This window comes from Corvus moneduloides, chromosome 23 (assembly GCF_009650955.1).
Source record: "Corvus moneduloides isolate bCorMon1 chromosome 23, bCorMon1.pri, whole genome shotgun sequence".
Classification (NCBI taxonomy): domain Eukaryota; kingdom Metazoa; phylum Chordata; class Aves; order Passeriformes; family Corvidae; genus Corvus; species Corvus moneduloides.
Window position 1 is genome coordinate 2,696,143 of NC_045498.1, and position 15,148 is coordinate 2,711,290.

Genomic DNA, 15,148 nt, shown 5'->3' on the forward strand with positions numbered 1-15,148 from the left:
GCCACCCGTACTGCATGCCGCACAGCTCTGTACAGATGGGAGTGACAGCTTTTGCTGCAATGCTGCACCCTCGGTATGTGTTGCAGCAAAATCTGTCAGACTTTTTCACATTGATTATCGAAATTGCTTTAATTTAAATTGCTTTTTTATGCATTATCTGGGTCTTAAGGTTCAGCACTGGCTTGTGTCTTTCCCACTGGATTGGTTTAAAAATCACAGGATATGTTTCCAAAGCTGAAAGGAGGCTGCAGAAGCTACAAGGTTGTGCTGATCATCTGATTCCACTGCAGCACTTTCAGCTGCTTGTGCCTTTGAGGTGCCTGTGCCTCACGTGGGAGTGCAGTGGGTTACTTTAAAGGGAAAATCTGATGAAACTTCTTCAAGAACTTGTTGTTACATGTGATATCTTAGTGGAATTTACCGGAATGGAAAGGAGAGTCCTGACCTAGGATCTGGAACAGAGCTGCAAAACCATTAATTTCTCAGGTAGTGTGAATCATTTGGAAATATGTCTGTTTTTGCTGGAAAACAATAATTCCTGGATGATAACAAATACCTGCTAGTACTGCTTTGTGGTGAGAATTTGAACTTGAAGCAATTGAGAATTCGTAATGAAGCCTCTCACTCTTTTGTCTGCATCCCATTCTGTATAGCTGCTCTTCAAGATTGTTTTTAATGTTGTTGAATGTGACTAATGTCTTTGTATAAAGGTATCCTGTGTTGATGTTTCTGTGTGAGTTTTGGCTGTTAGTATATTGTAAACTGCCTGCATATGCTCTAAAACTCTCTGGATGTTACCTTTTTGCATTGGGCAGAGCATAGGAACAAGAAGCACAGTTTGGAATAGGTCTTTTCCTTTTTTCTGTAATCACTGTCAGAGGTGCTGTGAAGGGGAGAGCGAGTATCAGCAGTGCTTTGGGAAAGCTGTGAAATTGTGTGTTTGAAGGTGACTGCAGAACAATGGTGCAGTGGAGCATTACCAGCTGTGGAGGTGGGGAACTCTTTTCCAGCAGTGATGGGAAGATGGGGAGGCTCCCTGAGGTGTAGACTCTGCAGAGTGTAGACCACATAGGCTGCTGGTAGCTGGTATGTAAGAGCTGGGCTGAGAGGCTGGCTTGAGGTGCAGGCAGAGTGAAACAGCAACTGCTGAGTGCAAGGAAACAGCTGTGCCCTGCTGACTGCCTTGATTGCCAGGTGGCACTCCTCGGGCCTGGGTCACCTGCCCCTCATTTCCCTCCTCGAGCAGCAGGAGTGGCAAGCCCCATTCTCTAGCTTGCTTTCTCTGGCTGTCTTACAACAAAAACATGATCCCAAATCCTTACACACAGATCAACTCCATTCACTTTCCTCTGCTCCCTACACTTTGAGCTGATTTGCAGAGCAGGGTGGGTTTTTTCTTTTTTCTCTTTTCTTTTTTTTTTTCCTTCCTTTTTTCTTTTTCAGTAATCTCTGCCTTGTGTGCCTCTAGTGACTGCTGTGACTGCAGGAGCATGTGGCTGAGAGTTCAGCACAGTCCTTGCTTTGGAGCGCAGCTGTGTGTGAGCTGGTGGGGCACAAAGATCATCTCGCCTCTGCAAAAGCAAGAATGGCAGCAGCAAGCTGGACAGGCTTAGCAAAGCATTGGCAGCATGGCAGTGACTGCATGTGAGGCAGATCAAGAGAAGGTTGTTCTCTTCTGTTCAGTACTGGTGAGATGGTGTCTGAAGCGTCGTGAGATTCAGGTGGATATTTCACTAGACCAGGTTGCCTAAAGCCCCATTCAACTTGACCTTGGTCACTTCCAGGGATGGGGCATCCACAGCTTCTTTGGGCAACTTGTGCCAGTGACTCACCACCTTCACAGGGAAGAATTTCTTCCTAATATCTAGTCTTAACCTACTCTCTTTTAGTTTGAAACCATTGCCCACATCCCATCACTACAGTGCTTGGTAAAAAGTCTCTCTGTGTCTTTCTTATAAACCCTCCTTATATATTGAAATTATTTATATTTAAATATTGAAATATATTTATATATTGAAAGGCCACTGTAAGGTCTCCCCAGACTGAAGAACCCCAACTCTCTCAGCTCTTCTTCACAGAAGTATTACAGCCCTTGGACCTTTTTTTGTGGCCTCTTGTGAACCTGCTGTAGTCTTTCTGAGGATGCCAGGACTCCAGATGCAGTGCTCCAGGTGGGGTCTCATGAGAACAGAGCAGGAGAAACACTTCCCTTGACCTGCTGGCCATAATTTTTTTGGTGCAGCCAAGGACACTGCTGGCTTTCTAGGCTGCAAGCACACATTGCTGGGTCCTGTCCAATTTTTTGTCCACCAGTACCCACAAGTCTATCTCTGCAGGGCTGCTCTCAATCCATTTATCTGCCAGTCTGGACTGATGCTGGGAATTGCCCTATTCCAGGTGCAGAAGTTGCAGCATGGTAAATTCTGACTGAACATAAAGGAAAATAATTTTCTTCTTGAGATTGTTCTGAGAGGAAACAGGGCCTGAGGGGTTGGGGGATTTCTGACGCTGGAGATTTTCACAACTTAATGCAGTCCTGAGCAACCTGCTCCAGTTTTGGATCCTAACCCCGTTTGAAATTGGAGCTGCACTGGGGTTAACTTCATCCCCTTACTGCCAAGTAAGATGAGAGAGAAAATGTGAATTTCCTACTCTTTCTCTCCTCTGTAGAAAGGAGGAGCATGGTGGGGGAAGCAGTGTGGTCCTGTCTCAGTACAGCCACGCCAGTCCTTCCTTCCTATGAAACATCCTTCCTTCCTTCAGTCCAGGGAGTACAAGGGGAAAAAGGACATGTAAATAACAATGCAAGTGAGCACAGTTAGACAGCCATGCCCTGGAAGAGTGCTGGAGGGGATACTCTGATGCCATTTTTGCCTTACGCTCTATTTCTCACTCTCCACTTCTTAAACATGCTGCAAGAAAATCATATCTTGCCCTCTTAGCTCTGATCTTCATTTAGGATAATATTCAGATAAATTAATGCTTGGCGGTAAGCCTGCAGGTTTCATCATTAGCATCTTGTGTAATGCTTGCAGGAATACATGTGTTCCAAGAGCAGTAGAATTTGTCTGTTGCCCATTAGTTGACAACCTTGGTTAACCAGTGGACTTAAAAGCAAATGCAGGCTGCCCTGTAGAACTGCCTCTTTCTTGTTAATACAAGGTATTTCAAGATGGTTAGTTTTTTAGCAGCATGAAGTGGAGGATTTGGAACAAAGCTTTCATGATTGTCGTGAGTTGAGTGGCGTCTTTAACCCTTTCATGCCCTATGGACAAGAGGCTGGTGGGAGATGGAAGAACTTTGAAGTTGGTGTTGTTATTCAGCCTTTTCTGTGGAAGAAGTATGGCTCAGGACCTTCCTGATGGAAATCCTGTCCCACACCTTTTATTCCAAAGAGCTTTTTAGCTGCCTCCTGAAGGAGGCAGCTGGATGCTGAGGATGATCTCTCTGAGAAGTTACGGCTGTTCTGCTGTTTCAGTGCCCCCCCCCCAGTCAAAGGAGGCACTTTATCCCCAAGCACTGAGGAGACACTTTTCCCCGAGCAAATGGGGAATTACTCTGGCCCATTTTTGGAAAGAAGGAGCAGAGGCCAGGTATCCCTCCACTATCTCTTTCTGCATCCCAACAGTGACTGCTGAATGTCCCAGCCAGTTACCAGATCTTGGACCTCTAGTTTATGGAGAATATCAGATGCCCTCGCAGCTCTTCTCAGAGCAGAGTCTGTAGCGCAGGGCATGCAGCTGGTCTCTGCCTGCTAGGGCAATGAGGTGCCCTCACCTTTATGTCCTGCTTGCCCTCGTCCTGGCACAATGCTGTATGTCTGTGTGTGAAATGCCTGTTGTCATTTTGAGAGGCTCAGCCTGCAAGTGAACATATTCCAGCCATAAATTCATTAAGGCTTCCAAGTGGGCAGTTTTCAGTGGCACAGCTGCCCAGTGTCATAACACCATCTTGGCAGCTTGTCTTGGAGTCTCCCCATTGTCCATGGCGTGTTAATTTTGAGGTTAAAGTCCCCACAGCTACAAGCATGCTCTCACAAAGGCAGCATGTTCCTTAAAAGATCCAGACTGTGATCTGTTGTAAATGTTATTTTATTTACTTCTTTGTTACCTGAGGGTATTTTCAGCAATAAACTGAACACAAAGACTACTGTTAGGATCTTCCAATCCACCCAGCTGTCCTCAGTGAGCAAATCACATTTAAGAGTGATTTATAAGTCATTTATAAGTTCCTGAATACCTCCTTTCATTTGCCTTCTCACTTCCCAGTGAACAAAAAAGCTGCAGGTTGGGAGCTCAGAGGGAAGAAAAAAAGCCAGTTGTTATAAGGGAGTCCAAGATCACAATTAGTATTTTTGGTACAGCCAGGGGACAGAGTTACCAACTGTTTGTATTGGGCCACCTTGAAGGATCTAGAGATTACTGATGGTGTGTTGGTTAGCCAGCCAGCTTTCACTTACCTGGGCAAGTGGTTGTGAGATGCTGTACTCGTGGTTCGCCTAGTTCACGTGATTTTGGGGAGAAATCACCCAGGCTTTGGCTGCACTGCCTGTGAGTCAGTGCCTGTGGTGCGTGGGTACCATGCTAATGGAAGGGCGTCCTGCTGAAGCATCATGCCTCGTCTTGCCGGCCTGCTGTCTTGGATGCTTGCTCAGTTCAGCTGTTGCTCCCACAGGGCAACCAAGTGGCTCTGGAAGAGACCCTTAGCTGGTGGTGGCACCTTGGTTTGGTAACAGCACCCAGTGTCTTGCTTCAGAGTGTGTAAATTTCATGAATTGCAGCCGAAAGGTTTGCCTCAAGCTGGAAGCATGCTGCTGGTGTAACCCAAGCCGCCAGCCTTTATGCCAGAGGCATTTGAAATGGCCGACAGATTCCTCCTGGGCTTTTCATGACAGTGATGTTAACCCTCCTGTTCCCCAGGCAGCTGAGCTGAGGTATGCTGCTAGTCTCTCCCACATCTCTAACAAATGCTTGTTCCAAAAGTTGCCGAGTGGCACAGCTGCAGTGAGCTCCAGCACACGCTTGAGCTGCTGCAGTGCTGCCCTGCCAACGTGCCTGCATGCCAGACACTGCAGCTCCCCTAACACACAGCCCTACCACCGGGAGTTTACAGTTCAAGTCTAAACCCTGGTTTGCTCCAAGAGCAGCAGCAGTGGCACCTGTAACCTGAATCAGATTCCTTGGCTTCCTCAGGGGCCCCTCCACAAGTCTAATTGCAGACTTTGTTCAGCTCTGTGCATTTAGGCTGCAAGCACAGGGCAGGCCAGACTGCAGAGCATGCCTGCAGAAGTACTTCCATCCATCTGTCCCAGGGTAGGGTCCTGAAAAAGTGCCAGCAATTTAATCTTCTGCATCTGCACTAAGCAGGGCAAGTGGTGGATTTGCATGGGGGAAGAAGCTGTGTCAGGTGTTAGCCAGGCAAGGGCAATCTTCTTGCAGATGAACCAAGGGGAGCAACAGCTTGCCCTGAAGAGGGATCCCCTCAGCAAGAGCAACTCTACAGAGACTTGGGGTAAAACTTCTACTGATTTGGGAGATTTGTGATTATCATGTTTCTTTCTAGTGGTAGGGCTGTTCTGTTCAATGGGTGGATAGCAATGCTAATGATTTATAAAGTGGACCTACAAGACAGAAGTTAAAACTGGGCTTATGCTTGAATATTGAATTTGTTATCAGAGTAATTAGTCCTAGATTTCTGCTTAGAATTTTTGAGTTAAAGGGCTGTTAGTAAAGATTAATGGAAAATTAAAATCTAGACACGAAATATGAATGATGATTTTTATTTCAAGTCACATTTTATTTCCTTGTGCTACCATGCCATCAATCTGAGGGTCTGTGCAGTACCTGCTGGACCTGCTCAGAACAAAATCCTGTGTGCACGGAGCAGAAGGAAGTGCAGGGCAAGGTGTGCAAAGAGGACAGGGCACCTTTCCTGAAATGGAGCTAAAGTTGACTGTGTAAGCTGTTCCCAAAAGATGTTCCCTAAGGAGTGGGGACAATCCTAATCCATGGGTCACTGTCATCAGTGCTGCTTTATGTTTGTACAGTTCTTTGCATGGCTTGGCCTGGATCTTCCCAGACATCTTCTGGGGATGGCTCAGAAGTTAAGCAAGGTCTGTCATGTTTGGAGGCAAACCAGGTTTAAAAGGGCAGGGGTTGTTCCATGCCAGATGGCCTTGGCACAGAGGACAGACCTAAACCAGGCTCATGTACTGATACACGTGTACCCTAATGTTCGTTTTGGTCACTGATGACAGTGCAATCTCCAAGGCGCCATTCATCCACCTGGCCTTAACAAACTGGGATCAGGTGATCTGACAGTGCTACCCTCTTACATTTTTGTCTGTGGGGGATGCCTGAACATTTTTATATTGAATACACAGCTCTAGCAGACTACATTTTGGGTACACAGGTACTATCCAAGGAGATGGACTTCAAGCAGAGAGCTAAGCTAGGTTCTTTCCTCAAACCATACAAAGGTAGGTCTGGGTAGGGTCTTGAGGTCAGGCAGCTGGATTTCCCAGCATAGGAGAGCTGGGAGAGATGCCAAGGGGCTGCCCTGCTCACCTTTTCAGCGTCCTGTGATGGTGTGGCACAGCAGCTCTGCTGAGCACTTGGTGCTGAGTTTGTGCTCCATGCTGCAGGTGGCTGAGCCCTGCCTACAAGTGGGCTGTGAGTGGGACTTGGGAGTGAGCCAGCGCAGGCAGCTTGTGAGGAGAGCTGTGCCTCTGAGTACCTGTGACACTGTAGTTGCATCTTCAGCGCAGCACAGAGCTGCCTGCTGATGATGACTGATTCTTGGATAGCATGTCGATGGCCCAGTGATCCCTTTGTGTGGTCATATACTTCAGAGTGCAAACCAATAGCCAAGACCTGAAGACACTATCATGGCAGCAAGATCATCAGGAAAACAGAAATTACTTTACCTGCTGTGTACAGCTCTTAATGTGTCCACAGCATAACTTGCCACCTTCACACAAGATAGTCTTGTACATAGGTAAGAGAAAACTCTTACCTCTGCTTTCTGCTGTCAGTCCTCCTGTTCTCTGTCAAAATCCTTAATAAAGTCTTCCTTATGTCTGCTGCTTCTTCAGCTATTGAGTGTGACTCCATTTAACAACAGTTAGTTACCAGTAGCCATGAATTTGAATGTTGCAGTTCTTTCTCCATTTTCACAAGCTTAAGTTCTTCATACTTCAGACTCTGCCTTTGTCTTTAGAGATGACAACCTCCTTAACCTGGGATCAGTCTCCTTTATCAGAGTTTAAGCTAGTTAGGATTATATGTTGCTCTTGATGATGAGCAGTCTTGTTCATTAAGGCTGGCACAAAACTCCCTGCTTAAAATAAGAAAAAAAAAGTTGAAAATTGGATTGTTAAATAATCTGTTGATAGCTCTGTCTTGGGTTGTGACAGGAGGTCAGAATATTCCTGCTGTGAAATTGTGTGTTGCTGCCTCCTTGCAGGGCCTCCACCTTCAGGCAAGTGTTGAGCCAAAGCACTTCTGAAACAGCAGATGCTGAACAACATGGAAGCAAGTATGAGCCGCCTGTGTCCAGCCCACAGCACATATTCAAACAGCCTAGCTGTGCACAGTCTTTTTGGGATTTAAAACACCGAGGACAGGAGTAGGTCACCTCAGTCACCTTGTGTGTTAGCTTCGGGATCAGAGGATTTAGCAGCAGACCTGGATGTTGGGTGTGCTTTGGCTTCACCTTGTAGCTCTGCTGCCTCCGGGAGTGTGCTGAGGGCTGATGTGGATGAGATGAACCCATTCTTTACTCACTGTTGCGCAATGTGGTATCCAAGGTTTTTACGTCTTGTTGAAGTCATAAAGCAAAGCACAGTTGCTGCTACCCCTGGCCTGTTATCCATGAGGAGCCACTGTATGTGGTGTCCATGGCTGCCATAATTCTTGTTTCACCTAACTCCTACAAATCTAGATGGGTTTGACTTTCCTACACAAGGCCATTTTGTTTGTCCTGGATCAGACCACAAGTGTATCTAGCCCAGTATTTTTCCAGTGGCCAAGAGCAAGGCCCTAAGGAAGAGAGCAGAAACAGGGAAAAATTGCGGTAAGTCTGTTTTGTTGTAAGTTTCTCTGTGCTGTCTCAGTCTCCATCCTGGTGTGGCACAGGGACTTACAGAGTTGGATATGGCTTCTGTACATTTACTAACCCTCCAAAAATGTCTGTTACTTTATATATTTGCCCCAAACCCATGGAAACTTCTAGTGTCCACAGTGTCCTGTGGCAGAGTCCAGCAGCTTATCTGCATGCCATGAGGAGCAGCATCTCTCCATGTTTGTTGTGACTGCACAGAGGGAACAATTGATCATATCCCTTTTCTCCAAACTAATAATAATTTTATAGTTCTGTCATATTCTTCCTGAGTAATTTAATTTTTCGTGTTTGTAAGGGTATTTCTCGTCAGAAATCATACTTAAGATCATCTTTGTTGCTTATCTGTTCTAGCTGGCAGCAGAGGCTGAGATGGGACTGGAATTGCAAACAGCCTTGGAGATGCTGGCATGCCATGGGTTGATACACTGGCAAATTAATGTTCTCTTCTTGTGTTGCACTTATTTACTAGTAACTCATAGTATTAGACCTGGTTTTTGACCACTGTGGAACAATGAGCTGATAGTTTCCTGAATGGTTGAGGTAAGCTGAAAGCTTGTTATTTTACTTGTAAAATTAAGATGGTTTTTTCCATGTCTGTAATTTAATGCTGATCTGATACTGAATGTCATCTGTCATTTCCCTGGTGAGACTTAGAAGGTCCTTCCATAGATTTTCAGAGCCTTTGCCTCTGTAACTCAGCTAAGAGTGTCCTCGACTGCTTTCACTAATGTGGTAGATTACCGTGTAGATGTAGGGAGGCAGCGAGGGCAGTTCCCGCATTGCCAGAGTCATGTGTGGGCATTAGCTCTTTCAAGAAGCTGTGAGTTCAAAGCTGAAGTGCAAATTCAAAAAGCTTTCTTCTAAAATGCTTATGTAGGTGGGAGCTAATAAGAGCTCTGACATTGTTTTCCTTAAGAAAGGCACCTAGCAGCTGTGGGCAATCAGACGTGTCACTGATGGAGAAAATGGTGCCTTCTTCTGCCTCTGCCTTCTGTGTTCCTGTGCTTCTCACTTTCACTCTTCTTCATACCTTGTACTACTTTGTGCTGGGACAAACATTTTTCTGTCCACTATTTCTTACCTTAATAAGGTTAGTTTTAACCTAGATAAATCCTGCATGAGTGCTTGGGATAGGGGTGTGTGAGTGTGCATAGCAAGAGGGAATATGCAGCTGGGAATTACATCTAGCTCAGCCAGCACATACTGCTCCAGAGCTGCAGTGTCAGGACAGTTTGGGACATCCTTGAACAAGTGGCAACAGACTCTTTAAATGACTGAAGCAGAGCAAAGCATGGGATTCCAGCTTGCAACACAAGCAAGGAAACTTGGGTTTTCATCAGAGCAGGGACCTCAGGAAAGAGAGCTTATAAACCTTATAACAGATGGGCAACAGAAGAAAGAGGACCTGTGAGAATCTTTGAACAAATATTATCAAAAGGTAGAGTATCAGTGATTGGGGCATGGACGCAGACCGGCAGGGAATCTGAATCGTTTCTTCAAAGGAATGAGCTGGTTTTATACACTTTTCTAAGGCGCAGTATTTCCTTACATGGTAATCCTCACTATGTGATCTATCCCATGTTGCCACATCAGCAACACACTTCCTTCTATGGGATGATCACTCGCTGTTCACCCCTCCTTCAGCTCCTGGCAGGCTCCTCTCCATAGGGGTCTGCCGTGTGACACCTCCTCCCCCCAGGGTCCGGTGGAGACAAGCTTCTCTGTGCTGCCATGTGCTCTTTTGTGCTGCCATGTGCTCTTTTGTGCTGCCATGTGCCTCTGCAGGCAGGTTTTACAGCTTGTAACTCAACTTTATTCCATCTCTTCCCACGGTAGACTAGGTCAAAAAACCTGAACAGTGCGAGCTTCCAGCTTCTTTCTAGAGTATTATCATATGGTCTCAGGGCCAGAGAGCCACTGCTCTGGCAACAGATTTATTTTGGTGGGATGTCCAAAACATGTTGAAAATAGACCATAGAAAAGAGCTGTGCAGCACTGCACCAGTCAGGGCTGCTGGGGAAGCCCAGTAGTGGTGGGTTGGGGTTCAGTGTGATGCCCTGTAGCTTTTTTAGGATGAATCAAATACACCGCTTTCGGAGTTGCTCCCTGACAGAAACGGGCAGCCTGGGCCTCTGCACTTTAGGGTGATTGGCAAAGCTGCTTTCTTCTGAAATGCAGTTAAACTGTGAGAACAGCAGCCTTGCTGGGCCAAGAGGAAATACAACTGGGGCATGGAGTACACGCGCTTACATTGGACACCGTAGCTAGGGCTGCATGGGCAGGGATGAAAGGTGCATCCCATTGTTTGCACTGTTGAATAGCACACTGGGAGGTGTTACGTGGTTGTTTTCTGCTTAAGATCCCCACGTGGGTTTGCCTTGCAGCCACATTGCTGCCTTGGCCTTAAGACACTGGTGCAGGTGTTCTGGGGCCTGTAGGCTTCCTTTTCCCAAAGCTCTGCTCTGTCTCAGCTTTTGAGATCTGCTGGAAGTTCTCTGAATTGCGTTTCTCTGCCCAGGCTGGGCAGGCACCCACACACAGGCTGGTTGCCGGCCTGTCCTTTCATTTCTGTCCAAGGCAGAAAATGGATGGATTGGGAACTGCAGCAGTCCAGGACAGGCAGTAGCTATGGCAACTCCCCAAGCTGTTCCTGTGATAGCTGTAAGGGAGCTGAAAAGCTTTCCTTTTAGCACTTACAAACTTCATAGAATTAATTCTTCCAGGGAGAAAGTCCAAGAGTAGCCAGTTGTCTGTGCTACAGAGTTCATGAGCTCATTTTTTTTGGGAAGACCTCTGGGGCAATCCCAGTTTTCTGCAGGGTTTGTAGGGGTCTGCATGGAAACCTCTGAGTGGCTGAGCCAGTCTTTTAGCCAGAAAAACTCACAGCAATCAAAGGAGCGTTCCTGCAAAGCTGATTTGGACGTCCTACTCTGTTAGGAGAGTGGAATGTGCCCTGTATCAGACAGGATGCAGAGAAACACACAATAGTCTGTAATTTTCATGCCAACAGGGATGTGTTTGTAGCCATGTGGCTCTTGGGTATAACATTAGGAAGAATGTGAAAGTTGGAGCTGCCTATGCCTAATGAGCAAAATGATTCAGAGATGGTTATGAGTACTTGAAATTAATAAGATTAAGTGTATTGTACCAGGCAGGCCTTTCCCAGCTCTGTAGATGTTGTTGGATGAAAAGCTGTGTGGGTTTATGCTTTTGGGTGTGTAGCCAATTTGCAGTGTGGTACTTGTCAGATATGCAGTGTTAGTCTTGGTTCACCTGGACAGGTATTTGTGACAGGACAATAAAAGGACCCAAGAAGATAATAAGAGCTCTGCTGGATGAGGGCAATGGCTGGAAATGGACTCCTAGAAAGGAGGAGAGGGGTAGGGAAGTGTGCAACCATGCTGATCAAAGGATTCTCCCAACCTCCAAGTTTTGTCTCAAGTGGCCTTGCTGAACTAGGAGTGGGTTCCTGTCCCTGTGTGAATGACCTTGAGGGATTTTTCTTCCACGAATGTATCTAATTGCTGCTTTATGAACCCGTGAGGACTTCTAGCTTTCATAACATTGTGCAGCAAGGAGTTCCCTAGTGTACCACTACATACAAGCAGAAGTAGGGCACTGAACAGAGTGAGCCCAACCAGAGACAAGCAGAAGGTAACAGGATGGGACAAGGGGGTGAAAACACCGTCAGGAACTCAGATTGATGTTACTGGCCCAGCCTTCAGCACAAGCGTGACAGAAGAGGGTGGAGGGAATAGTGTTGTGCTTGAAAGGTAAGATTTATGGTGGCCAGATGAAGAAGGTAGAAGAGCAAGTTCAGGAGTCAAGCTTATTAAAGTGATAGTGCGGAAGGTAAGTCTGAGAAGAGCTTTTACTATATGCTAAATATCTGGGAATAATGGCAGTTTGAGAAGCATAGAAGATGCAGTGATGCAGGAGAGAAGAAAAGGAACAGAGGAGAAGGCAGTGTAGGTCTGACTGAGGTGCCTGTCTCCTCAGCATCCTAGCTGTATCAATAGCCCAAACCAGATGTTGGAGAGGAACATGAAAATAATGAATATGAGTTTCCCTATTGTCTGCTTCCAGGGACTTCCTGAGTCATAGAACTTTGGGTTCTTTGCATTCAGTAATCTTTGAAATATTATTTCATTCATTTTTCTAACAATTTTCTGGATCTTGCTTGCTCTGAATCTTCCCTGTATCTTTTCAATTAGTCTGGGGCTTTCAGCTAGCCCGTGGGTGGCTCAGCTACCTTCACGATAGCACATATTATGGGGCTGAAGTGATGGTGACAGCCATGGCCCCTGAAGCCTTTTCAGTGCTGAGCTTGATGGAGATGGGAGGGAGGGATGGAGAGTGAAGGATGTTGGAGACCTCTGTGTGCAGTAATTGTTACAAAAGCACCACTGAGCTGGGGCTGCTTTTCCCATGCCATCTGCAGGATGCTGCCAAGTTTGTGACTCGCTGAAGAGATGCTTGCATAGTGTTTGTGAAATCAAATGTGACAGTAAAATCTGTTTCTGAGGACAGTACAAGTGGCAGCATGGGAAGAAATAAAACATCTTTCTCAGCTTTGATTCCAGTGTAGGATGGCACATAGGAGTAGCATGCTCAGGGGCTTTGAAAGTATCAATCAATTTCTGATCAAGAACTCCAGAGCATGGGTAACATCTTCCTTGCCATGGGACTCCCAGGGCAAGGATGCCACTAGCAGCCCTCTCTTTGGCACTTGTGCAGGTTAAGTAGGTTAACGTTCTGTATTGCTGAAAGGAAGATGCTGCACTTAGTCAGCAAATGTGCAGACCTGGTCTCAGTGAGCCCTTCCAGTGTGAGTCAAGCAGTGATTTCAAAAGGGGACCCAGAAGAGAGTGGCTTTGTAGAGGAAAGCAAAATCTCTGCAGTGCTGTGCACAGTAAAGCACAACTGCTCAAACCGCAGTGCTACTCAAAGCATCTGCTGTGAGCAACCGTGGGTGCCTTTATGTTCTGCTGCTTTTGCATTGTCCCTGCCAGCTCCATGTATAAAACTTGTTTCATATTGCAAGGAGAAGAGCAGTGCTGTGGAGTCCTCTGGGTGATCGGAGTGTTGAAGTAGGGTCAGTGTGACTCAGTGATGCACCAGATCCTCTCCTGCATCTGCAGAGCCTGCTGCAGTGTCTCACATTGCTGTGGATGCTATTTGGTGTCATAATTTGAGTTTCCTTGAAAGTTGTGGTCACTGTGGTTATTTTTGGCTGCTGTCTCATTATTTCACATGTCTGTCTCATACTGTATTAGTCAATAGTCAATCCACTTCCAGATTGCTGAGCATTTTTCTGACTTTTAGAATTTCCTCTCCCACTAGATGCAGACATTTCTGGGACAGTTCATCCTTCAAAATATGTGCATCCCCAAAAATCACTTGGCATTCTGCCTTTGTGTTCAGTGGGGCCAGGGAGCCCCCGTCCCAATCCCATGTAAGCAAATACATCATCTGCCTCTTCAGCTGTCCCAGGAGGTTGTTAGATGCCTGCAGGTGGCATGCAGGGTTGATGTCACATAGGGGACTTTGGCTCTTGTTTAGTCTATCTTGTTTTATATCCTTTTTCTTTTCTTGAGTATTTTTCTGCTGTTCTTGTGACTATGTGTCATTGTGTTAAGTCAAGAGCCAGGTGCTGGAAAGAGCTTGCAAAAGGCAAAATCACATTAAGAAAAACTTTCCTTCCTTCCCTCTTTAACTGACTGAAAGCTCTGGCCACAGTATTGCCATTTGCTGCAATTTGTGACACCCGTGTCCTTTTTCTATATAGATGGCAGAGAAATTTTACTTTACAAATGAAGAATGACATGCTGGACTCCTCCCAGACCATTTCACCCTGGCACAGGAAAGAAAAGTCCCACTGATGCTCTCACCACAATGAGCTGTGATACAAGCATGATTCATCAGCAGCGTTACTGTATGTGAGCATGACATGTTCACGCTCCTTTGCATATGTATGCAATGCCAGAAGCCTTTTAATTAAAACTGCAGGTGTATGTGCACATGGGGCAGAATCCAACCAATACGCCTAACCTATACTTCAGGTGGAAAAGTATGCCTTAGTTTCATCAGCTTCTTCTTGACCTGCTTGGCCATTGGGGACTGCTCAGAGGAATTTCCTTGCTACCGCAGGTTTTGCTGATGTACATCCACAGAGCTGTCCTCATGGCTGAAGTGACTGTCAGCCACCTAATGCAATTTGAATACATAGTCTAGAGACCTGCATTGCCTAAGGCTCCCTTTCCCTGGATGCGTCCAAACACTCCTAGCATTGTGTTCAGTGCAAAATACAGTTCCCATGGATATTCTGAGTAATAATTTAGCAGAAAATAGAACAGAGGGGATCTAAGTTCACCCCAGCATTTGAGGAAGTGGAGGGAGTAGTACCAGATATATGCTCCATCCATAAGAGCATGGACAACAGCCCTGCTCCAGTCCTCACCTGAAACTGGACCACCTGTCAGCTAAGGAATGCAAACCTCAGCCTATGTGGTTTCACAATGAAGAGGATCCCAAGGACTCGAACTCCAGTGAGGCAAATTGCTTTTCTATTCTCTGATTATAGGTGTGCTTGAATCTATTGCTTTTCTATTGCCTGTAATGAGTGCTACTCTCCAGAGTCTAAGTGAATCCCTGGTGACTTCGAGAGCAAACAAATAAATTAGTAAAAAGAGGCTGCAGACTAAGCCATTAATAATTCTCATTCGTCTTTAGGACTGAGTAAAGCCAAATGTATCATATGTGCTGTGATGATGGGTGCTGTGGCAGACCACCAGTGCCATCACTGGGAGCTCAGGCTCACGCAACCACAGTGAGGGATGTTGCATTATCAGTATAAAAGTGCAAGCAAAAAGATTAAAAAACCCAAAGATTAAATGCAAAATGTGCTTGTGAGAGGTATCAGTGTCTCCTAGTACTCAACAGACATTTAGGGCAGCTGGCTGCATTTTTATCTTGACATAACAGAGAGCACAGTAGGAGTCGGTTCCAACAGTTATTTTCCCTCATG

General features: G+C 46.0%; 1 protein-coding gene across 4 annotated transcripts in view; it reads left to right on the forward strand.

Annotated features, from left to right (window-relative positions):
* The window catches only part of LUZP1 (leucine zipper protein 1), a 40,584-nt gene that overhangs the window by 6,073 nt on the left and 19,363 nt on the right, over nucleotides 1-15,148 (forward strand). The window contains exons 1-2 of one of the 4 annotated variants that reach the window (XM_032132708.1): nucleotides 277-486; nucleotides 8,473-8,661. The exons of 1 other annotated variant lie outside the window; for it this stretch is intronic. The gene's annotated coding sequence lies outside the window, so the exon portion shown is untranslated. Of the gene's footprint in view, nucleotides 1-276; nucleotides 487-8,472; nucleotides 8,662-15,148 lie in introns of those variants that run through there. 2 more of the 4 variants (XM_032132709.1, XM_032132710.1) reach the window with 2 other exon arrangements.